We start from the raw sequence: 26,058 nt of genomic DNA on the forward strand, positions 1-26,058 counted from the left end.
AGAGAAAATAGAAATCAGATTATGAAGGGGTGAGTGATGAGTGAGGTCTGATGAGTTTAGATAGCAGGGACATTAGCAAAGTCATAGAAATAGGGATAGGGAGGTGTATTTAGAAATCAGGAGACGAGAGAGGAGAGTTTAGGAAAATTATCGTTCTTCTTATGTTCTTGTAAAATACTAAAATATTGTAAAAGACTACAGATGGATCACCTTTGGAAATCTCAAAAGACCAAAACTTGTAGTAAGATGAAATTGAATACAGATCGAGCTCAGATCGGTACGTATCTCTTCAAAATCAGCTTCCCCGTTACGGCTAATCCCACCGCTATTCCACAAATAGCTCCGGCAACAGCCGCCGACCTAGGCCCCGCTGCCGCCTTTTAAAGCGCTCCAGTCGCTAATATAGCCACCACGTTGTTAATAATATCATCTTCATCCCTATCCTTAACCATCCCACTCTCCACACCAGCGTACAACAGTCCGATTACACCAGCGTACAACAGTCCGATTACACCAGCACGGTTGTCGATCGTCCGACCTGCATATCTAGAAGCATTTAAGATCTGATTAACCCTAAGTTTCATGGTGTCTCCAGCCTCAGAAGCCTTCACGTCCTCTACTAAACCCTTCCCGGCACCAACTACTGCGCCGCTGAGGTAACCGATATCGGTGTAGTATGTCAGGTTTTTACTCCATGAATGCCGTTGAGCGATGGATTCCTCTTGAAAGAGGTATTCAGGAGATGTGGGAAGTTTGTACAGGGTTTGTGCGGGGACTCTAAGATCTTGGTAAGGGTTGTATAGCTGACGGTTGTCGTGGTGGTCATCGCTTTCGTTGTGATTTGAAGATCTCGGTTGGTAAGACAAGTCGTAGTTAGGGTTTCGATCTTTCAAGAATCTGATTCCAAAGGAGAGAGAGAGAGAGAGAGAGAGAGAGAGAGAGAGAGAGTGTGTGTGTGTGTGTGTGTGTGTGTGCAGAGGTAGAGGAAGACGAACTGCTTAAAGGATTATTAGGGTTTTTGGTAGAGGATTTTAGAAGGAGAAGAAGGAGATGCATTAGGCGGGGTGTTTAATTTTTTGGGATTTCATTTCCCCTCATGGCTAATAAAAAATAAAGAACGCGCCTTCCTAAAAAAACGACACATTTACACGACACGCTTTTTATGATTGGTGCCCTCCGTGTTTTTATTTTTTTGTTGGACACTAATTTTAGGGCACGCAAAAATGCGCGTCCTTTATCCTTCAAAATTTAGAAAATTGACATTATTTTTTAGGACACGCACAAATGTGTGTCCTCTATCAGCGCGTGTCATTGTTTGCGCGTCATTAAAGGGTTGTTTTCTAGTAGTGGAAGATAAAATATTTGTAATGTAAAATAGTTTTTTTTTTTGGAACAATGTATGTTTTAATTTAGTCTGTCTAAATATATAATGTCTCAGTTAATTATTTAGATAACTGATCATTTACTTAATAGTTTTTCATAGCGATCAAATTCATATTATATAATGATTAAAATTTTGTTTTAGAGAATTATATCTCTTAATAGAGTTATAGAGTAAATATCAATGTTTTATAAATAACAAGTTCTATATGCGAACACTTTTGAATTAAACTTGTTTTGAATGAAACTTATCTAAGACATTGTTATCTTTATTATATAAATGAAATTCACATATTCCAACTTTAAGAATTGGATTTTTAAAGACAAATAATGTAGTTTATTTGAGATATGTGAATCTTATTTATATATAAAATATTTCTAATTAAATTTTCACTAAACTGCAAGAAAATAATTATTAAAGAACTAAACATTGTGATGTATGACTTCCTTTCTAATGAATGTATAGATTTAGTTCAAGATACCTAATCAAATTTATTAACAACTATAATCGTTGTAATTATATTTTACATGTTAAAACATAACTGTGAAACCGATGTTGAAGTTTTCAAATATAAAGTTGAGATACAAACCATTAGAACCATCCAAAGCCTTAGTGATAATAAAGGATGATCTAAACCTTAATAGGTATGGTTTGTATTCTAATAGGTGGAAATTATCTTCCTTTATTCTTTTTGGGATTATTCCTTAATTACTATCACTTGTATTTTGAATACAAACACCAATTAATGAGTAGATAAAACACTTTATAAGATTTAGTATGGAAAGGCTTCATCCTTATCTTACTTAATGTTGTAAGGATTTGAGGCCTATGTTAGACAAAAGCTTGAAAACCCAAAATCTAATAATTACATATTTGTAGAATACTCTAAAAGAGTTTTTAGATTATTATATACAAACCCACCAACGCTTATTCCTATAAAATCTTAGTTATCGGAAAGCAAGATTTTAATGAAAAAACAAATGGGAGACACATGGAACTTGAAGCAGCTCAAGAACCATAGCCTGATGTAGCGACAGTTGGCATTACATTCAACAAGTAATTGTTCAACATGAATAATGTAACGCCCTGTTTCAAATCGTTTCCCATTTCGGGTTGGTGATCAGGGATTGGGTATTAGCAGGCTTAGGACCCTTGAATAATTGAGATTTGGGCTCATTTGGAGGTGGATGATGTAATTTGGATGATCCGGATGTTCGGCTTGTGTTTTGGAAACAAAGGGGCATTTTGGTAAAATGTCAACTCGGGCCTTTTTGGAAATTGTATTTTTGTTCGGGAAATCTTAAAGAAAGTATGAGTTGATAGAAGTGTAGAGCATCTCGTAACCTCTTCGTGGATATAAGGATCATCGGAATCGGATTATAACGAAGGAGTTCTAGCCTTCGGAAGATTGCAAGGTCTAAGGCAAAAACCTTAGTACGCGGGGCGTACATAGGGAGTATGCGGGGCGTACTGATGCGAAGGTATGTACGATGGGCGTTCCTCGATGTACGTTGGGCGTACGAAGACGAAGGATCGGGAACTTGAGAGGAGTACGCTAAGCGTACTAGGAGTACGCGGGGTGTACTCCAAATTCATGAAAACCATATTTTAGAGTCTTGGACCCTATTTGAGCTTTGTATGTGCTTGATGGGTGTCTTGAGAATGAGAAGAAGAAGAGAATCATGTGGAGTTGTGGTTTGAGCTTCTAGATCCAGAGTATCTTTCTATTTTCTAGCTTCCAAAGGTAAAAAGCTTTGACCTTGATGATCTTTGTGTTTAGATATATTTCATGGTGTTCTTTGGCATTGTTAAGTCCTTTGATGAAATGGTGAGCTTTTGATCTACTCCAGAAGTAGTGGATGTTAGATCTAAGCACCACCAAGGTCCCTTGTTCATAAAAATGGAAACTTTATGAAAGGTTTTGGTCCATGCATGTATTAAGCTCTTATTTAGTCCCTTCTTTAAGTGTTGAGTCCCATTGAGTGGTGTTTGTGAGTAAAGTTGGAAACTTTACTGGTTAAGACCTTGGTTAGGGCCATATCTAGGTGTTGGACATCTTGACTTAACCTATTAAGAGCAAAGTAAGGGTTTTTGGACTCCTGACTAGTACGTTGAGCATACGAGGAAGTACGCTCGGCGTAATGCGAGGTTTGTGCATCGGGTTGTTGTACGTTGCGCTTTATGGTCGAGTACGCGGGGCGTACGTCTTTAGTGTGTTGTGTGTACTCTTCAGAAGGGTGTTTTGGGCTTTTGAGGTTTAATCTATTGTTGGTTTTTCATAGTTGGACCTTGTTGGGCCATTAGATTCTTTTTGGGCTTCTGGTTGGTATCTTTTGGGCTCCTTTGGAAGTTTGGCCCATAAAGGGGTTTTGCGGGCCCAATTTGGAAAATTGGGCCTTGGGTGTTTATATGGAAGTTGGGCCTTTTGGATTGTTGGTTTGGGCTTGGGCATTGGGCAAAGCATAGGGAAGGGTATGTTGGATAAGGTGTCTAAGTCCATAACTATTTCTTGTATGTACTTGACCCGACCCGGCATGGTCCATTTGGGTTGCATGGCACCATGCAATTGGATAAATTAAAATGAGAGAAATAACACTTATGGTTTATTAATATATTATAAGTTCTAATATATTAATAATATTATTTAATTAGTTTGATCAAGAATTAATTTAGAATTAATTAAGTGATCAAAAGATAACTAATTAAATATATGGGTAGATTATGTAAATCTTCCATATCTTATATAGTGGGCTAAGAGGCTCCATGGATTATCAAGTTGGGTTCCACCCATAGGATGCTCCATGGATGCTCCATGGGAGTTACAAACCCATGGGTCATGGAAATGAAGACTCATGACACATTAGGGTTTACATGGTGTAACCCTAGATGTGTCAACACTATATAAGAAACCCATTCTCCACCAAAATTGGCTACACATAAGAAACAAGAGGGCTAGAGCCGATTTTGCAAGTGTAAGATTCTCTCAAAGTTTACTCCTTTGCATTTGGTGTTGTGTGAAGCATTTGAGGCATCACACTTGGGGTGCTAGGCTCACAAGGTTTCAAGGATCATAATCAACAACAAGGTAAGTTATTCTATCTTTCATTTAAGTGAAAAATGTTCCACATGTATGCTAGATAGGAATATAACCTTGGAATTCAACTTTGCATGATTATTAGACAAACATAGATCCAAGGTTATTAGGGTTGCATGTACACTTAGGAAGTGTTAGAATGCTCAAAACCCATCAGTGGTATCAGAGCCTAGGTTTGTTTGTTGTTTTTTTTTGTGTGCAAACAGCTTGAAAAAAAAAATCGTTTTTCTGTTTTCTGCTCGTATGAAAGTTTGCACATTTGTTGCTGGAAATGGACTAGAAACATTACCCTAAACTGTTTTGATGTTTTAAAGCTTGTTTTAGATGGTGTAATGTTTATGCTAATCCATTTACAATGGCAATTATTAAAATTACAAGTTTTTTTAAGTGTAATTTTTTGATTCTTGAAAGTGTTCATATTCATGTTCTTGAACTTATGAAGATTAGATGATCATAGGAATTGTTTGTAAACTTCATGGTAGTTTAATTCATGATCATAATGTGTTTTAATGGAGTCCATAACTTGTCCTCAAGTTATGGAAAACCAAAAGTCTCACTTTTATTAAAGCCATTAAAAGAACACAAAAGTTATAAAAATGAAGAGTCTTCATTTTTATTACTCAATTAATTCATAAGTTATAAGAAATGAAAAGTTTTGGAAGTTTACAAAACTTGCCCTCAAGTTTTGGAACATGTAAAGTCTTGATTAAAACTTTAGTTCCAACCCTTAGAATTTTAAAAGTTAAAATTCAACCCTTATACTTTATAATATTATAAGTTACTAATATATATATATATATATATATATATATATATATATATATATATATATATATATATATATATATATATATATGTATAACGTCAAGTCGTCTTACCGCTAGTACGCCTCATTCATGAAGCCGGTCTATAAGGGGGGTATAAGGTTGTTGCCTATAAAATGGCAACTTAATGGGTGTCCACTCTCACCCACCGCTTCCTTGATCGGTGGAGGGTCGTTAGCCGAACGGGTAGGACAAGGACTTATAAATTCTCATTAAAAGTATGATGAATATTATAAAGTAACTAAATGCTTTTATTAAATTCCCAATTTTAGTTAGTTTAGGAAAAATGTGAATAAGGTGCTAATCCATTAAATTACACTTTACACTTTGTTTAAGTCGTTGGTGGAGCGTGTGTGGTTAACCGGCACACTAACTTGGACTTAACAAGGTAGGTAAAGGGTGACTTAAGGTTTATCATAGTATCGGTGGAGCGTGTGTGGTTTACCGGCACATCGATTGAGTGATAAACTTTAAGGGTACCAAGTGATTTGCATGGTTACTTCACACCTCGTTTTGTGATCCTCAGTATCCCAGTCACAAAACTTGGAGGGCACACTCGAGATTGAAACATGCCTTTGAAAAGTTCATTGAATCTCAAAAGAATCTAGGAATTTCTAAGAACCAATTAAAAACCTAATATTTATATTTCGTTTTTCATGGTGGAAATTGGTGAATCGTCATTCACCTACCTTTCAAATATGTTATAGCTTGGATTACGGCATACCTCTTCTAAGTTATAATATATTGTGATTGGATCCTAGCCTTAATATTACATTTGGGTGTTTTATTAAGGACTCTCTTAATATCTAAACTAATCTTGTTCTCTTCTTTCAGATGTCTTCAAACAATGTTGCTTCTGGATCTAATCCTAATGACTCCTTTACCCTTATGAACTTGTGTGGGAAAGTCACTTTTGATGGATCCAACTTCAATGACTGGATCAGAAACATCAGGATGATTACCCGCTACGAGGACAAAGAATATGTCCTTGACAAGGAGCTTAAGGAGATTGATGAGACCACTGCAACTCCCTAGGAGATCGCTGACTTCCGGGCACATGAAAGGGATGCTACAAAAGTGGAATGCATCATGTTAGCCACCATGACAGCGGAACTCCAAAAGTCCTATGAGGACTTCTACCCTTTTGAAATGCACCGAGATTTGATGGAAAGATACCATCAAAGTGCACGACAAGAGAGGTATGAAATCATATGCTCTATCATAACAACCATGATGAAGGACGGGGAATTCGTCACGAGCCACATGCAGAAAATGCAAAGGTATGTGGATCGGTTGCTGAAGCTTAATGTGAACTTCCCTGAGGAGCTTGCAATAGATATCATTTTGCACTCCTTACCATCGTGCTATGATCAATTCCGCATGACATATCACATGAATAAGGAAGAGGTCACACTCAGCAAACTTCAGGGACTCCTCAAGACCGCAGAAACAGGTCTTAAGGGTAAGTCGGTTGTTAACACTCCTACTCCAAACTCCGCCCTGGTTTTGGCAATCGGGAAAGGTAGAGGGAAGAAGAGGAAGATCTCTTCGAAGGGTACCAAGGCTAGGACCCTTGATGGCTCTTCTTCAAGTGGAACCAAGAAAGGTTTTGTCACTCCTTCTTCTGACCCTAAAGAGGCTGAATGCTTCTAATGCCATGAAAAGTCACATTGGAAGCGGAACTGCCCAAAGTACCAGCAAGATGTGAAGGATGGGAAAGTTAAACCCAACCATGCAGGTATTTACACTATCTTATCTAGTAACTCACCCCATTCTAACTCTTGGGTCCTTGATACCGGTTGTGGTATTCATATCTGTTCTGATTTGCAGGGACTAAGAAGAAGTGAGAATGTGGAGCATGGAAGAATAAACTTAATCATGGGGAATAGGAAAGCTTTACCTGTCACCAAGATTGGAGTTTATACTTTATCGCTAAGTAGTGGGTTTAGTTTAGATTTGAATAAATGTTGTTATTCGCCAGAAATGGCAAGAAATATTATTTCCTTTCATGCATTGTATAAACAAGGTTTCACCTTTTCATTTGATAATGAAGTTGGTTCGATTAATGCTTTCTTTAATAATGTTCTTTATTTTAAAGCATTACCTTGTGATGGTGTGTATGAAACTGTATATGTGGTTGATAACTTAGGAAATAATGTATTGTGTATTGATTATGTTAATGATAATAACTTGGATAAAGCATCATTATGGCATTGTCGTCTTGGACATATAAGCAAGAAACGCATAGGCCAACTCCAAAAGGATGGAGTATTGGAGTCATTTGACCTAAAGTTAGATGATAGTTGCGAATCATGCTTACTTGGAAAAAATGACAAAGTCACCCTTCACAGGTTCTTGTGAGAGGGGTGAAGGTTTGTTGGATTTTATACACACGGATGTGTGGGGGCCCTTCAAACATGCCACAAGGGATGCTAATCGTTATTATTTGACTTTTACTGATGATTACAATAGATATGGATATGTCTACTTAATCAAGCATAAGTCAGAGACTTTTGAGAGGTTTAAAGAGTTTAAACAGGAAGTCGAGAATCAATTGGGCAGGAACATTAAGATACTTCGATCCGATCAAGGTGGTGAGTATCTTAGTTCAGAGTTCCTCGACTATCTTAGGGAATGTGGGATTGTCTCACAATTGACACCTCCCAAGACACCGCAGTTGAATGGTGTAGCTGAGAGGCGTAATCGAACCTTGTTGGATATGGTTCGTTCCATGATGAGTCGAGCTTCGCTACCAATCTCATTTTGGGGATATGCCTTAGAGACTGTCGCCCATATCCTTAATCTAGTTCCTACAAAGAAAGTTGCCAAAACTCCTCATGAGATGTGGACTGGTAAAGTACCCAAACTAGACCACATTAAGATTTGGGGTTGCGAGGCTTTCGTGAGACGCGAGACTCATGATAAGCTTGAACCTCGAAGTGAGAGGTGTATTTTCATCGGCTACCCACAGAAATCCTTTGGTTACCTCTTCTACAGACCTAGTGAGAATGTGGTCTTTGTAGCTAGGAGGGCTTTCTTTCGAGAGAGAGAGTTCATAAGCCAAGGAGACAGTGGGAGGCAAGTTGACCTTGAAGAAATTCAAGAGTCAAGTGGTGAAGGAACTTCAAACCCTAGCACTCAACTTGAGGAGGAAACTTCTGTTGAGCCAATTGACAAGTCTGTACCTCTGAGGCGTTCCACAAGGGTTAGGAATGCACCTGAGCATTACTATGGATTCCATATTACTGCAGAAGGTGATACACTTATCAGTGATGAGACACTGATAGGTCTGGATGAACCTAACAGTTACGCGGAAGCCATGGCAGGCCCTGAGTCAGTCAAGTGGAAAGAGGCAATGGACAACGAGATATAGTCCATGTATGACAATCAAGTTTGGAACTTGGTTGAGAATGTACCAGGTCGTAAGACTGTAGGGTGCAAATGGATCTTCAAGAAGAAGACCGACATGGATGGTAATGTACACACTTATAAGGCACGACTGGTTGCAAAGGGTTTCTCACAAACTCCGGGAGTTGATTATGATGAGACCTTTTCTCCAGTGGCCAAGATTAAGTCTATTAGGGTTCTGTTAGCCATAGCCGCATTTCATGACTATGAAATATGGCAAATGGATGTCAAAACCGCTTTCCTTAATGGAAAGTTGGCTGAGGATGTTTACATGATTCAGCCAGAGGGTTTTGTCAACACAGAGTACCCTAATAGAGTGTGTAATCTTGAGAAATCCATTTATGGGTTAAAGCAACCACCTCGCAGATGGAATCTTTGCTTTGATGAGAAAGTCAAGGAATTTGGCTTTTCTAGGAGTGAAGATGAATCTTGTGTATATGTCAAGGCTAGTGGGAGTATAGTTAGCTTTTTGGTATTGTATGTGGATGACATACTACTCATAGGAAATGACATCCCAACTCTGCAGGAAGTTAAGTACTGGCTTGGGAAGTGTTTCTCTATGAAGGACCTAGGAGAAGCTGCCTATATTCTAGGGATAAGGATCTTGAGAGACCAGAGTAAAAGACTAATTGGACTTAGTCAGAGTACTTACTTGGATAAGGTGTTGAAGAGATTCGGCATGCAGGACTCCAAGAAAGGAGAGTTACCCATCCAGAGTAATGCCAGATTGAGTAAGACACAATGCCCTAGTACTGAGGCTGAGATAGCAGAAATGAGTCGAATACCTTATGCTTCGGCTGTAGGATCGATCATGTATGCTATGACGTGTACTCGACCTGATGTAGCCTTTGCTTTGAGCATGGTTAGCAGGTCTCAGGGGAACCCTGGCAAGGCACACTGGACTGTGGTAAAGAATATCCTCAAGTACCTACGGAGGACTAAGGACTGGGTCCTTACCCTCGGTGGGAGTGAAGACTTGAGAGTTGTAGGGTATGGTGATGCTAGCTTTCAGACTGACAGGGATAATTTCTGCTCTCAGTCAGGCTGGGTCTTTACCTTAAATGGAGGAGCAATTTCTTGGAAGAGTTCCAAGCAAGAGACAGTAGCTGATTCAACTTGCGAATCAGAGTATATAGCAGCTAGCGAGGCAGCAAAGGAGGCGATATGGCTGAAGAACTTCATTGGAGACCTTGGAGTTGTACCAGCTATTAAAGAGCCAATGGAAATTTTCTGTGATAGTGAAAGTGTAGTTGCCTTAGCCAAGGAACCAAGGGATCACGGGAGATCCAGACACATCGACAGAAAATACCATTTCATCAGACATCGAATAGAAGAAGGACTCATCGTGGCAAAGAGGGTATCATCGGATGAGAATCCAGCAGATCCCCTCACGAAAGGACTGACTCGGGTTAAGCATCTCCAGCATGCTCGGAGCATAGGGCTGAAGGATGATATTAGATTTAGTAGTTAGATAACCTTGAAATTTGTAAAGTGTAATTGACATTAGATGATGAATAAAAGGTGTTTTATTTATGAGTAAAGTGTTGCTATCTCTTGTCGACCGTTTACTATATTTCTTTTGCATGTTTTGACTTCCAGAATAATTATGTTTGGTATATCATATTATTCGAACCTCCACAGTCGGTCATATGTCGGAAGTAGGTATGAATCAAGACTGTCATGATTGGTTGCAGAGGTCTAAGTTGTTGGACATGGCTACAACACTCATAAGTGCTCATAAGTTCTGAGCATTGGACTCAACCCACGCTCACTGGAATCACTTCATGGAATTTATCTCGAGTGATCATGAGACGGTAATATCGTATAAGTCTTCAAACCTAGATATATGATTTGTTACTTATGAGTTGGTTATGCATTGATTGTACGAAAATGCATTGGTAACTCGATGTTATAAAACGTGATCTTGTGTATAATTCAATGAGTAGTAGAACAAACATATGAGTCGAAGTTTATCTGTTCCTTCTTGTATTAGAAGCTGATATTTGGGCCCCTCGATGATTTTGTTTTGACCTATGTACCGGGCCCGGTCAGAACTAAGTTGATGTGTTTAATTGAGTTCTATGTCAAACAAATCGGAAATCGGGAAACAAACTGCTGGACACAAAGTAAGACACTGTTCCATGTATTTGTCCGGCTGATATCTAGAACAGAGGATTATATGATCACTTATCTTAAATGGCGTATCATCATCTTCTCAGTTTCGAGAGACCTTGAAAGAGCTACGATTGCCGATCGGTTCCTGAAGTATTGCAGTTATAGTTATTAGACTTATCCAAGTAGGAGACTGTTGGATAAGGTGTCTAAGTCCATAACTATTTCTGGTATGTACTTGACCCGACCCGACATGGTCCATTTGGGTTGCATGGCACCATGCAATTGGATAAACTAAAATGAGAGAAATAACACTTATGGTTTATTAATATATTATAAGTTCTAATATATTAATAATATTATTTAATTAGTTTGATCAAGAATTAATTTAGAATTAATTAAGTGATCAAAAGATAACTAATTAAATATATGGGTAGATTATGTAAATCTTCCATATCTTATATAGTGGGCTAAGAGGCTCCATGGATTATCAAGTTGGGTTCCACCCATAGGATGCTCCATGGATGCTCCATGGGAGTTACAAACCCATGGGTCATGGAAATGAAGAGTCATGACACATTAGGGTTTACATGGTGTAACCCTAGATGTGTCAACACTATATAAGAAACCCATTCTCCACCAAAATTGGCTACACATAAGAAACAAGAGGGCTAGAGCCGATTTTGCAAGTGTCAGATTCTCTCAAAGTTTACTCCTTTGCATTTGGTGTTGTGTGAAGCATTTGAGGCATCACACTTGGGGTGCTAGGCTCACAAGGTTTCAAGGATCATAATCAACAACAAGGTAAGTTATTCTATCTTTCATTCAAGTTAAAAATGTTCCCCATGTATGCTAGATAGGAATATAACCTTGGAATTCAACTTTGCATGATTATTAGACAAACATAGATCCAAGGTTATTAGGGTTGCATGTACACTTAGGAAGTGTTAGAATGCTCAAAACTCATCAGGGTAAAACGGCCTTTTACCCTAGTTTGGACTCTTAGGGTGAGTCGTGACCCAGTTATTAATTTGATGTTATTTTGGGCAATTGATAGCGCGGGATTGTTAGCGGATCTGCAGTCATAGAGTAGCCATGGGTTTCAGCTATTTGAGGTGAGTGTTTTCACTATATCTATGGGTCAGAGGCACCAATGTCGGCCCATTACATGTTATGTGGAATGCTAGTTGTCTCTATGATACTTGCATGGAAGACCCAGGGGGTAGCCCGTAGCCTTTGTATGAAAGACCATGGGGGTAGCCCATGACACTTGGATATCAGACCATAGGGGGAGCCCATGGCATTCCAGGTAAAGACCATGGGGGTAGCCCATGGCAACTATATGTATGTCGCATGATATTATGTGGTTGTATGTTATATGGTATTTTGGGGAACTCACTAAGCTTTGTGCTTACGGTTTTCAGTTCATGTTTCAAGTAATCCAACTTTCAAATGGAAGAGCTCGGGATGATTGCAGAGCACCCACCACATGTTTCCGCATTCTGTGAATTACTCTGATTTGATGATGTTTTGCTAAATCTTGGTTACCTTGGTTTTATGGGAAAGATATGTATTAATGATTTATTAATCTAAAAACAAAAATTTTTATGTCATGATTTTCGGGATGTTACAAATAACAACTATTCATAAACACAAAATGTTCGCATATACTATAGAAATCATACGTAACATGAGGAATATGGAATCTCTCATTAATGAGTTCTTCTTGATGGTTTCTGGAAAATCCATCAACTACCAAAATGTTATATCAGATCTTGAACCTAATAAATGAAATATAGTCATGAACACTGAGATGTAATTCATGTCTAAAAATCAAGTATGAGCTTGATTAATATTCCTCTCTATAGCAATGCTAGAAGGATTAAGTAATTATTCTAGAAAGAATGCATACATGGAGATCTATACACATTTAGCAAGACTTGTTATAACAACCAAAAGTGCATCATAATGTAATAATATCAAAGTACACATCCCAAAATTACATAATGCGGAAAAGATGGGCGAATGCGGTGCGATCAGGCCGGGCCCTTCTCTTTCGTGCTGGAAGTACCTTAAACATAAACTGAAAACCTTAAGCACAAAGCTTAGTGAGTTCTCCCATAATACCCCATACCATACAAACATACAGTCAAGTATATATGGGTGCTTGCAGTCTCCTTCGGTCTATTTCGACCGGATACAGTCAAGCATATATGGGTGCTTGCAATCCCCATCGGTCTATTTCAACTGGATACAGTCAAGCATATATGGGTGCTTGCAATCCCCTTCAGTCTATTTCAACCGAATATAGTCAACCATATTTGGGTGCTTGCAATCCTCTGCGGTCTATTTCAACTGGATATAGTCAAGCATATTTGGGTGCTTGCAATCGCCTTCGGTCTATTTCAACCGGATACAGGGTCTATTTCACCCCCTACCAATACCACATAATATCATAACAAAAGAATCACAGAGACATCAAACAATTACAAACATAACAGACAATTATCACGAAGACAATCATCATACTACAAGCATAAATTAGTGGGTCGGTATTGGTGCCTTCGACCCATAGATACAGTGAAGGAAACTCACCTGATCACAAGCGCACTTAAATCTCTATAAGTTGCGGACCAGAAAGTAGTCACATCCGGATCAGACTCAAATTCGGTTGAACAGTCCATAATATATCTTCATTGTTATCGTGCCAGGAATAATTGACTCATAAATTAGTACTCACTCGCCAATAAACCTGACTCATCTTCACCGTGCATTTGGTTGCACATTCAAGGCAGGATGATTGGCGCCACCTTCCCCTCCGGCGAAGAGCCCTTTTTCGGACGACACCATTCTAGCTTGCTTCTAAATCACTGACCAACTTAGCCACCACAGGGAGAAGACATGAGCCCATCTCCCACCCATCCTCGCTAAACAGCATCGTATATCTCAGATGAGATCTCAGACGATCCTGATGAAAAGAAGCATAGGGTGGAGCTGCTACAGTCACGTCGGGGGTGACGTCGGAGTAACAACGGGCGGCCCTTAGCCCGCACATATTTACACGGTTGAATTCCAGATCCTTCATCTTCTTTAGAAGCTATGCATAACCAGAAATGATTATGAGCTCATCGAAGCTCAAGGAATGACATTAAAACTTCATACATATTTTATCTCTTTTGTCACTGAGGAATGTCACCAAAGGTTTCACTCCATCGCAGCCTCACAACAACTTTGACAAGGATTAGTGTCCATCATCCTGATTCTCTCTTTTACTGGAAATCGACCACCATGTGGCCTCTCTTTCTATCACCATTATATATATCTCTCTATCAATCTTTTTTCCACTTTATCTCTCACTAAATAAGCTAAAACCCCCTGATGTTGGGTCGAGATTGTCATTTTGAAGAGGATTGGAAGCGTACGGCCAAAAAACACAGGAGGTGCACTCCCTGAACACGATGTGAATGAAACAAGGGACAATGTGTCCTACATTTCAGAATTTGATAACCTTGGTCCCTGAAGTATCGCTAGCTGTCAAAACCTACCATACAACGGGTTCTTCTTACAAAAGTGATATTTTCGGAATTCCATTACATCCCCTCGAAATTATATAATCAAATCATTATTATTATCCTTAATAATGTTCTTAATAAATCTTCTAATTTAGTAAATCTCATTTTAGTTAATTTAATTCATCTCCTATTGTTTAAAAAATGTCATTAACTCATTAACTCCACTTATTTCACCTTACAAGTTATCTTTGAATGAAATCATTATTCATAATATTTAATAACCCTATTTTGAAATGGCTAGATCGAAAACGGAGCGTTACAACTCTCCCCCACTTAAAGCCAATTTCGTCCCCGAAATCCATCTCGGTTATAACTTCTGAAAACAACATCATTGCAATCCAGATGCTTCCTCCAAACAGTTCATAAAATTAAAGCATCAATGAAGGAAATTTGAGGGACCACTCGGAACCCAAATAATGTCAACAAACAACCCAATCACTCGAAAATACTCTACTACAACAACTACCTCTCTCTGAAACTGTAAGACCCAACTCATAGCAAAACCACTTAAACCGAGAAACATTTAAAACTACAACCACGAACTGACTCCATCAAAATACTTCGAAAGGTTGGGAACCCGTCAATCTAAACTCCAGAACCATATCTAAGGGGTGATAGTCATCCATTCATCATATCAATCCCTAGTCCCCGGCCAAGAACACCACCAACCATGTAGAACGAACACTTAAAACGGCCCGATCGTGAATTTCAACCAATCCCAAATCTGGGAGAACATGTAACCAACCCTAGGTCTACTATATTCCTTCTTCATTACAACCTTACCCAAAGGGTGAAGTACCAGCAGATCTAACAGAATGACGAACCTCGGCTTTCGACGCCGAACGAAGTGACCAACGATCAAGAATGCATTGACAACTAATCCAATGAATCAATACACTGTTGAACAGAACCCATGTGGGACTATGCATACCCAACTTTGAATTTGATTTATTAATCAACAACTACACATACTAGATTACAGATAGCAATCTATACAACAAACTAACAAATCCCTCGACAACCAATACTCAACCGGAGCTACCCAACACCTCTTGATCTATTCATTGGCATCCCGAAAGGAACCATTGGCTACCACGGTCTTCTTATCCAACATTTTCCTGCGGCGAAGATAACTCATCCATTCGTGAGCACATATATCTGATGGACACTTGCTCTGCACCCCCGACTTAACCAAAATTTGAACCAAAGTCTCGCATACCTGAACCGCTGGTTCCTGTGACCCATTATTTTGAATCCACAAACTCGAACATATCGATGATCCTCCAAGCAGAATAATTCGTTCTCCCCCACTTAAGGTTCGAACCACTACCAACTAACATTGCAACAACCCAATAATCAACCGGCTTAACTAGATACATACCATCCATGACTCTCGGAGTGTATATCACAACGTAAAATGATCCTCCAAATAGAGACCAACCAACCTCAAAAGATTTCGAATCTCAGATGGAGACCCTAGAAATTTCCCAAGCATAACCGCCCCTAACACCAAGAATCCCTTGCGGATGAACAAACAATAATTCTGACAGTCTATTCATAGCACCGATTCCTTATCTAGAAACCAATAGACTACCACACGCTTCGCCTATAAATCCCCAGCAAACAATTCATTGCAAGCATTATATCTATATATATATATATATATATATATATATATATGAAGAATCACTCTCATAGTCGGGATATATCAGAGACAACAAAAGTTGTCACTCTCAATTCACTTCCATCAACCAGCACCTGGTGTGCCTATATCCAAAGAAGGCAGACCCTTGATCTCATCTCAAAGATACCATACCACAAGAATCCTCTTGTAATTTTCCACACCGTCATACTGCCGCCAAAAACCGCAACTATCTAGCCCTGTGCTAGGTCTACACCCCAACTCTGATGATCACATATATGCCCTCTCTTTCCTCCGAACACAGAAAGCTGGAAGAACATACCCCCGCCGTAGATAGTGGCACTCCAATCCGTCAGCCAATCACCCAGCCTTCGGCTACAACCCTCGAGCTGAACACAACAATTGCTACTTTCTTGAGTCCCACAAATCAACTGGTGCTACCTCGAACAAGGCCTTCGAGACCTCAAAATCAACTAACTCACCTAGGTCTGCACCATTCAAACCCAACTGACATGGTCATTAAGGCCCACACACTCACCAGATCCATCCTTAGCCTGAACAACCATAACCAAAAAGATCTACAGATACGGAAACACTGCCACGAATCATGGTATCAAACCATGTTATCTTCCCCCGATCAGCTCCTTAAAATTCCCGAAACTTTCTTTGATTCGAGTACGGATCCTGTGTTTTCAGTAGTACGGGCTTAATACTACCTTCCACACCTATCCATACTTTCCTCAAGAATTATCATGAGTACTCTAAGTCATCTACTCATAATAATACTCCCAATATCTGCTAAACAGCACTCCGATTTCTCTAAGGAACTTCCTAGGCTCTCTTAGGTTCTGACCTCACCCTGCCATCAGCTGTTGAAGAACTCCTACTAACGTCGGCTAACTACAGGAATACAATCACATGCAACAAGGCTTAGATAATCCTTCGAGTAAAAGACTCAACCCTAAAACAGTTGGACTCAGATAAGATCTGCGCAATAGGGCCAGGTATATCACTCTGAGATTATTTAACCTTTGCAACATGCAACTTAACATATTCATGAAATAATTATCTCACATTAATACGAGTCCCACAAAGCACAAAGCAATAAACATTCATACAGTAACACTCCAAGCCACAAAACAGACAAAGAACATCCCAAGCTCACTTACTACGACCAATGTTAGGAACTTCTACTCTCACTGCCGGTTGCCTTATGCATGCAAATTATACACGATACAGGATCAAATAGACTGTCAAATGAAAGACTCTACCCTAGGACCACAACCAGACAAGGGACAGGAAATAAAGCCAAATCAGTCATTCTAGGGCTTTATGATCCTGACCGTATACATTTTTTTAAGCATACACTTAGCAATTACTGTTACCAATACATATTCCCAATCTAGCATAGCATCCAATGCTTCCTAGGCTACAAGGCATCACATATTAGGCCAATTTATCATGCAATTCCTGAAAGTGTCCCTAACCTTATCCTAGCATGCGACATTCATATCATATAATATATCAAAAAGTATAGGTATTATGGGAATCACTTACTTGAGCTTGGCCGATTGCATGCATCACACCCCCTTTTTCTTTAAAAAAAATATTTTCAGAAACTTGTTTTCTTTACAAAAATCTTTTTAGAAACCTATTTTCTTTCAGAATATTACCAATTCCTCAGTTTGAGTCCATATATACTCGAGAGTGTGCCCGAATCCCTCAAACCAGGGCTCTGATACAAACTTGTAACATCCCAAGATTTACAAACAAAAAATTCATTTTTAATTCATTCTGAAATATCTAGTAAACATGTTAAAACAACCAAAAGTGCATCATAGACTAATAACATCATAGTAAAAATCCCAAAATTACATAATGCGAAAAAGATGGGCGGATGCGGTGCGATCAGGCCGGGCCCTTCCCTTTCAAGTCGGAAGTACGTTAAACATAAACCAAAAACCATAAGTACAAAACTTAGTGAGTCCCCCCAAAATACCCCATACCATATAAACATACAGTCAAGCATATACGGGTGCTTGCAGTCCCCTTCGGTCTATTTCAACCGGATACAGTCAAGCATATATGGGTGCTTGCAATCCCCTTCGGTCTATTTCAACGGGATACAGTCAAGCATATTTGGGTGCTTGGAATACCCTTTGGTCTATTTCAACCGGATATAGTCAAGCATATATGGGTGCTTGTAATCCCCTTCAGTCCATTTCAACCGGATATAGTTAAGAATATTTGGGTGTTCGCAATCCCCTTCGGTCTATTTCAACTGGATATCGGGTCTATTTCACCCCTACCACTACCACATAATATCATTACAAAATAATCACAAAGACATCAAACAATTATAGACATAACAGACAGTTTTCACGAAGACAATCATCATACGACAAGCATAAATTAGTGGGTCGGCATTGGTGCCTTTAACCCACATATATAGTGAAGGAAACTCACATGATCACAAGCGCACTTAAATCTTTATAAGGTGCGGACCAGAAAGCCGCAACATCCAGATCAGCCGCAAAGTCGGTTGAACAGTCCATAATATATCTTCATTGTTATCGTGCCAGGAATAATTGACTCCTAAGGTCGTACTCACTCGCCAATAAACCTAACTCATCTTCATCATGCATTTGGTTACACATTCCAGGCATGGTGGTCGGCGCCACCTTCTCCTCCGGCGAAGAGCCCTTTTGACGACACCATTCTAGCTTGCTTCTAAATCACTGACCAACTCAACCACTGTAGGGAGAAGACGTGGGCCCATCTCCCACCCATACTCGCTAAACAACATCGGAGATCTCAGTTGAGATCTCCACCGATCCTTACGAAAAAAAGCATAGGGTGGAGCTGCCACAGTCACGTCGGAGTACCAACTTTTAGAAGGATCAGTGTCCATCATCCTGATTCTCTCTTTGACTCGAAATTGACCACCATGTGGTCTCTCTTTCTCTCACCATTATCTATATCTCTATATCAATCTCTCTACCTCTTTATCTCTCACTAAATGAGCTAAAAACCCCTGATGTTGGGTCGATATCGTCATTTTGCATAGGATTGGAAGCATACGGCCAAAAAACACAAGAGGTGCACTCCCTGAACACGATGCGAATGAAACAGGGGACAATATTTCCCACATTTCAGAATATGACAACCTTGGTCCCTGAAGTTCGACTTGATGTCAAAACCTACCCTACAACCGGTTCTTCTTACAAAAGTTATTTTTTCGGAATTGCATTACAGCCTGACGGACTTATATAATCAAATTATTATTATTATCCTTAATAATGTGCTTAATAAATCTTCTAATTTAGTAAATCTCATTTTAGTTAATCTAATTCATCTCCTATTGTTTAAAAAATGTCTTTAACTCATTAACTCCACTTATATCACCTTACAAGTTATCTTTGAATGAAATCATTATTCATAATATTTAATAACCTATTTCGAAATGGCTAGATCGAAAATGGAGCGTTACAGAGAAGAATAGCATGGTCCCTTCAGGGACATCCGATAAAATTGCAACGATAGAGAGAAGATTAGCATGGCCCCTACGCAAGGATGACACGCACAAATCGAGAAATGGTATCAGAGATGGGGCATCGGTCGATGTGTTCGACGGGGACGTCGAAACCTATAATGGGGGGTGAAGGCGGGCAGGTTTGTTGCACCTGATCCCACATCGGTTAGGAAGGAGAACTAAGCATTCCTTAAAAGGGGTGTGAATACATTCTCTGTCACAACGAATTTTAAAGCCGTAAGGGCAGCAGATCCCACAAGAACTCTGCAGTTAAGTGTGCCCGGGCGAGAGCAGGGATGGGTGACCCCCTGGGAAGTTTTCGTGCTGGGAGCCCATAGCGGACAATATTATGATACCTTCCAGATGGGGATGTTACATGTTGTGTTCTATATTAACATGTTTAATCCATGAATAATCTTAATATTCTAAAAGTTCATAGTGGGTTATAATTGTGGGAGCAATTATGAAGTAAGACTAATATGAATTGGATTGGTTGACTTTCACTTGATGAAAGTAGGCAAGGTTTTGTAACCAAGATTCATATGTACTTGTCAGAGAACTAGTATTGAATTCACCCGCATCAACATTACCTCATGGATCGCTTTCATGAGTGATAACTGATAAAAGGTACTATCTTTGTATCTTTAATATCTGAGATACATAGCGGGACTTAAGTTTAGGGAGTACTATGCTTTGATGTGATCAAATGTTGATCCTTAACTGGGAAACTATAAAGGCTATTTTTAGGTTTAGTGTGAACTATGAAAGAGACTTATGTAATCAATATGGGATTTGTTCCTCTTATGTGTTGAGAGTTAGACATCTAGTGTGCGGTACCCAAAGTTGAACTCTAAATGAGATTGATTGTGATGTAAGTCTCATGTTCAACAAGATGTATGTAACAAAGGGATAACTGATAAACTTACCTTATACATCAATAGTAGCTTTTGGCTTTTAGGAATTGGATGTTGATGAATGGAATTCTTCGTCTTGTGTTATTGGGGGCAGTGAAATGTTGTTAGACGTTCAGCACTCTCTATATCAATCTACGATGATTCTTGTGCAAGTGGAAGATTGAAAAATATTTATGCCCAAAAGTCATTATAGAATGATATTGCTAATGACATATGATCCTATAGGGCCACACCATATAGCAAGTTACTACCAAGTGTTTATTTATTAGTATAATTTGAGTATTAATAAATTATATCAACACTTGTATTTAATTGGAAAAACATTATTTGTGAAAATAATATTTTACCAACATATTGAGAATTATTGTTTCTAGGAAATAACAACAAAAGAGAACAAAAACTAGTTATATTCATAAAGTATAAATATATATGTTGTGTAAAACTTTTTGGGCACTTAGAGTAACCAATTTAGTTCCATTCCAACTACTAGTTACATGATTGTGTAAACAACACTTCTTGCATTATCGTTTTGGCCCCAAAACCATAGGCATGAACAATAGGACAAAAGGTTGTGTGTTGGTTCACTTCTTACACATTATGGCTTATGACATTGCTTGTTTGACTTTGTTGGAAGGCATGGACACTTAAGTTGTTTCTCATTAAGCATTTTTAGTATATGTCTTAATGTCTTAAGAACAACTTAATACAAGTAAATACTAACATGTTTTGGTGGTTTACTCTTGCTTGGGAGATACTTCTAGAGAAACTCTTCTTTGAGTAGTTTGTCATCTTCATCAACTTCCTAATTGCCAAAAGAAACCAAAGACTTTAAAGTTTGTAATCTTCTCCTTTTGTATGGTTATTTTAGTCTTTCTAAGCTTCGCAAAATGATTATTGGTGGTTAAAATAGTTTTAGTTTATTCAAACATAAAATTGTTTCCATTGCTAAACTCATAGTTTTGACAATTTCTTTTAGACTATTTTAGAATAAAAATCAATCATTACTTTCACCCCTCTATTTCTAAACTTTTTTGTTTATCCCTCGTAGTATATATAATCTGGTTTTCTTTAATAACTTTCATTAAATTACTTAAAGAAAAACAAAGTTTTTACGTGCTTATTTTTTATGTATGTTTCCATCTAAATTCAAAATGGTCAACGTTTCGACGTAAATTTATGACTTTCATTCGTTATTTTTTTACATTTTCGTGCTAAATGTTATATATGCTTCCTAAGTATGATTCGGGTCATATATAATACATTTTTTATGATTTGAACTTCGGTTTGTTAACTTAAAAAAATACTAATATCTTTTTATCTACGTGTCGGTATAAATTCGAGTTTTCTTTACATTTTGATATAACTTTAGTATACGTTTTTTTGCTTATTTTTATGTACGTTTTCTATTTATGAGTTTGATCACATATTGTTTTTTTTCCATTAAACGGTATAAACTTGAATTAATCAGTGGTACTGACCTTGTATTTATCTACCAACAAATCCAACAATGCCTAACTTTTATCAATAAAATCATCAAAATACAACTTTTTTGAATACAATCAATAAAAGCTTAATTAAAATTATTGAATTTTGACGATTATATTGATAAAAGTTATGTCGAAATGTAAAAATAATAAGCACGAAAAAAATTAAGCACATATTTTAATTATACCAATGTGCTTATTTTTTCGTTTGTGCTTATTTTTTTACGTTGTGACGTAACTTTTATTAATACAACCGTCCAAAATCAATTTACAAAATTCAATAATTTCAATTACATTTTATCGATTGTAGTGATAAAAGTTGTATGTTGACAAGTATATTGATAAAAGTTAGATACCGTTTAATTTGTTGGTATATAAATATACAAGGTCGGTACTACGGATTAGCTCCAATTTATACCGCCTAATGAAAACGTATTATATGTGACTAAACTCATATTTATGAAACATACATAAAAATAAACAAGAAAATATATATAAAATTTACGTTGAAACGTAAAGAAAAACTCAAATTTTTGCCGACACGTACATAAATATATATCAGTAAAATTATTTTTTTAAGTTAATGAATTGAATTTCAAATAATCAAAAACGTATTATATGAGGCCCGAATCATATTTAGGAAACATATACAAAAATTAAGCATGAAAACGTTAAAAAATTAACGTACAAAAGTTTTAAATGTACGTCAAAACGTTGACCATTTTGAATCTATACCGAAACATACATAAAAATTATTTTTTAAAGTTATCGAACGAAAGTTATTAAGAAAAATCAGATTATATATAGTACGGTGGATAAACACGAAAGTTTATAAAATAGAATGGCGAAAGTAATATTTTACAAAGTTCAAAATGGATGAGTGAAAATGATATTTTAAAAAGTAAAGATGTATAAATGTCACAAACTCATAAACATAAAATATGGACAAAATTATAAAAATAATTATTATCGTTTATCCATAGTCACAAACTTCGTCTATGCTAAACCTGAAAATTTCAAATTAGCCTCACATGTTAGGCACGTGACATGACTCAACTGAAGAAAACTAACAATGTCAAAAAAAAAAAAAAAAAAAAAAAAAAAAAAAAAAAAAAAAACCTATATGATTTGTGTAAACCATATAAACTATTTATGTAATTTTGACTTCAGAATGTTTTGTTTTATCTACATAAAATGTGAGCTTCATTGATATTATTTTATTTGATTATTACGTTCACATATAACTGAATGGAAGATGTTGACAAAAGCATCAAGATTCCTGATATATAACGTGATGCTCTCTAATTTTGACTTTTAGTTTTAGATATCCAATTAACATGAAGATTCTATTTATTTATATATTGAGTTATTTGATTGTTGAATATTCTTTATTACGAGTAATTTATGAGCGATATTTTCGTTAAACACGGTTGACACTTGGCAAGAGAAAAAAAATATTAATTTATAGTTATTTTTTATTTGATACTAGGTTACAACTCATAGAAAGCATAGGTAAAAGATTTATAAAATTTTATTAAACTAATAATATATAAATTTTGTTTAGACTTTTATATTGATTATTTAAAATTAATATATATTTTTATTTTTATTTGAATATCTGATATACATTATTTATTTTAAATAGAACAAAATATAAATTTGAATAGTGTAAAAAAACACAATCAATCATGGAAATGACATTGATATACAAAAAAATAAATATAACATAAATGTAATAAAAATAAATAAACACAATACAATAAATTACAAATTATTTATAAATTCCTTATAACTTCCTTATACACAACAATGGAAGTTCTGATTGTAAGACTATCATACTTATCTAAAATCAATCATTGGAATTTCCCTGATGAAAATGTCATTTCCAATTTGGAAATGACATTGATAAGACAACATACAATTGAGAAGCGTTAATTAAATTTTACTCATAATAACAACCTATTTTGAAAGTAGGTTGCTATTAAGTGTAAGTAATAAGTAGGATTTGTTTATGGATAATATGATGTAGCATGTATGATCGACTCTACAAGTGCATTTTAAAGACCGATGCATGATGAGTTTTAGAAAAGAAAAAATTCATTATTAAAAAGAAATATAAGAAGACTTGTTATAAGTAAATCATTTACCTACTTTGTAATTCCTAAATACAAAAGGAAAGAAAAGGTTGTACTTTTAATTTTCTTCACTACCATTTTTATATCCCAATAAGGTTAAATGACAAAATCCCTAGGTTAAGACCTACGGATTAGAAAAAAAAAAGATTACTTTGATATCGTTTATACTTCAAAAGATTATTAAATTGAAATTTGGTTTGAGATCCTTTTGTGAAGCATACTTTCAGACCATCTAAAGACTATATACAAAAGTATTTATATTTTTTTAGAATAAAAAATATTTATATAAATTGATTTCAGAAGCACCTTAGACAAAATGTTGATAATGAAATATATTTTTTTTCTTGCGCTTCTTCTATGTTGATTTGCACTTTCCTCGACCATTTTAATTTCTTCAAAAGGATGCTTCTTCTATGTTGATTTGCACTTTCCTCGACCATTTTAATTTCTTCAAAAGGATTGGTGTGCATCTGAAATATTGTAAAAATTATTATTTTATTTTTAAAACATGTTATAAAAATAAACATAAACATAAAAAACTGAAGAGTTTTAAGACATACATATGGTTTCATGTCCATCCTTCCTCCGATAATGACAAGCCCAACTTGTTTTAATGTGTAATTGAGTATATAGATTAATATTTCCCAATGGGGAGCATTGTGTGGGAAATCCTCCTGAAATCAACAAAAATGTAATTTTGTAAACATGTAGGCATAAACTGGGCTTGTAAAATTTATAAAATGGCTCACCTAAACATTAGTTGACCACATACTACCCGTGTTTCCATGGCTACTACTACTCTAGCATAAGGTATGCGAACTGGCTACCCCAACCAAAATCAACCTCCATATTTATTGTAACATGTCAAACATACATACAAGTTGCTTAAAAGCATGTTCCATGATACCTACATATTTCTTGCATTTAGGCGTTTGTGGAAAGATATATTAGGTTTCATATTAACAAAATTGTATTGGAAATTTAGAATAGATGATCAATAGGAGTCAAGAAAGAGAAAATAAGTACTTGTATGAATCATAATGGCTGATAAAAGCCTAATTCGTTCATCGGTTCAAGTGTAGTCATATAGTTATATCTTAATCATGAAGTTCTAAGCTACCATAAGATTTTTTTACTTAATTGTTTCAAACATGAACAGATAAAACATTTATCAAAATAAAAGTCACCAGCAAAACATAAATCAGAAGTAAGTGAACCTTTGACTGCTTCAAGATTCTAGAATCCACAATCTGACAAACATCAAACACTAATTGTCATAATCCCATACAAAAATCTCCTAATGTCATGAAAATCATGGTGAGTAGAATTACAAAAGGAGAATTCTCGAAATTATCAAATTGGGTTTTGAATGTTACATGTGTGTCTGGATCCAAGAAGCTATGTTCTTACTTGTGTTTCTGTTAAAATAATTTCTTACAGATTTAAGATTCCCGAGTTTACAACACCCATAAATAATTAATGCACATTGCATGATTGAAATTAGACTACGTTTAGCAAAAAAAAGGGGGGGAGGAAAAATTGATACTTTTGTCTAGCATTTTCTACCACCCCAAAATCAATTAACACATTTTCATCAGGGAGAAGAGATATTAGATTTGTGCCCTTATTAGAAAACAACAAAATGAAAAATTAAATAATTACCGGGTTCAGAAATTGCCAAAACAACTCGACTGGTGTAATTTGAAAAAACAATCAGATGACATCGATGATTATAAGCCTATAAAGACTGAAATCCAGAAGAAACTTAGAAGGAGGTGGTAGTCAATATTGGGTCGAGATACATATCGGCGGAAGAAAATGGAGAGAATCAGGGTTTGAAAGTGACATACCTGCAAGCTTTCATTCGTAAGATCCTTTGTCCCGGTGTTTCTAATCAACATGAAAATATTGGTGATCTGGAAGCTGATTTCTCGGATTATATATTTCCAGCTAATGAGAC

At 36.7% G+C, this 26,058-nt stretch overlaps 1 non-coding gene and 1 pseudogene across 1 annotated transcript; one reads left to right on the plus strand and one right to left on the minus strand.

Annotated features, from left to right (window-relative positions):
- Window positions 1-269: 269 nt before the first annotated feature.
- Window positions 270-13,669, minus strand: LOC145106874 (mitochondrial import inner membrane translocase subunit TIM23-1 pseudogene; annotated as a pseudogene).
- Window positions 13,670-19,539: 5,870 nt separating this feature from the next.
- On the plus strand, window positions 19,540-19,642 carry LOC145110056 (U6 spliceosomal RNA). Its single transcript, XR_013709442.1, has one exon. It is a non-coding gene; the product is annotated as a U6 spliceosomal RNA (small nuclear RNA).
- Window positions 19,643-26,058: the final 6,416 nt, after the last annotated feature.

Source organism: Lactuca virosa, chromosome 4 (genome assembly GCF_052849685.1).
Source record: "Lactuca virosa cultivar CGN04683 chromosome 4, Lactuca_virosa_CGN04683_v6, whole genome shotgun sequence".
NCBI lineage: Eukaryota > Viridiplantae > Streptophyta > Magnoliopsida > Asterales > Asteraceae > Lactuca > Lactuca virosa.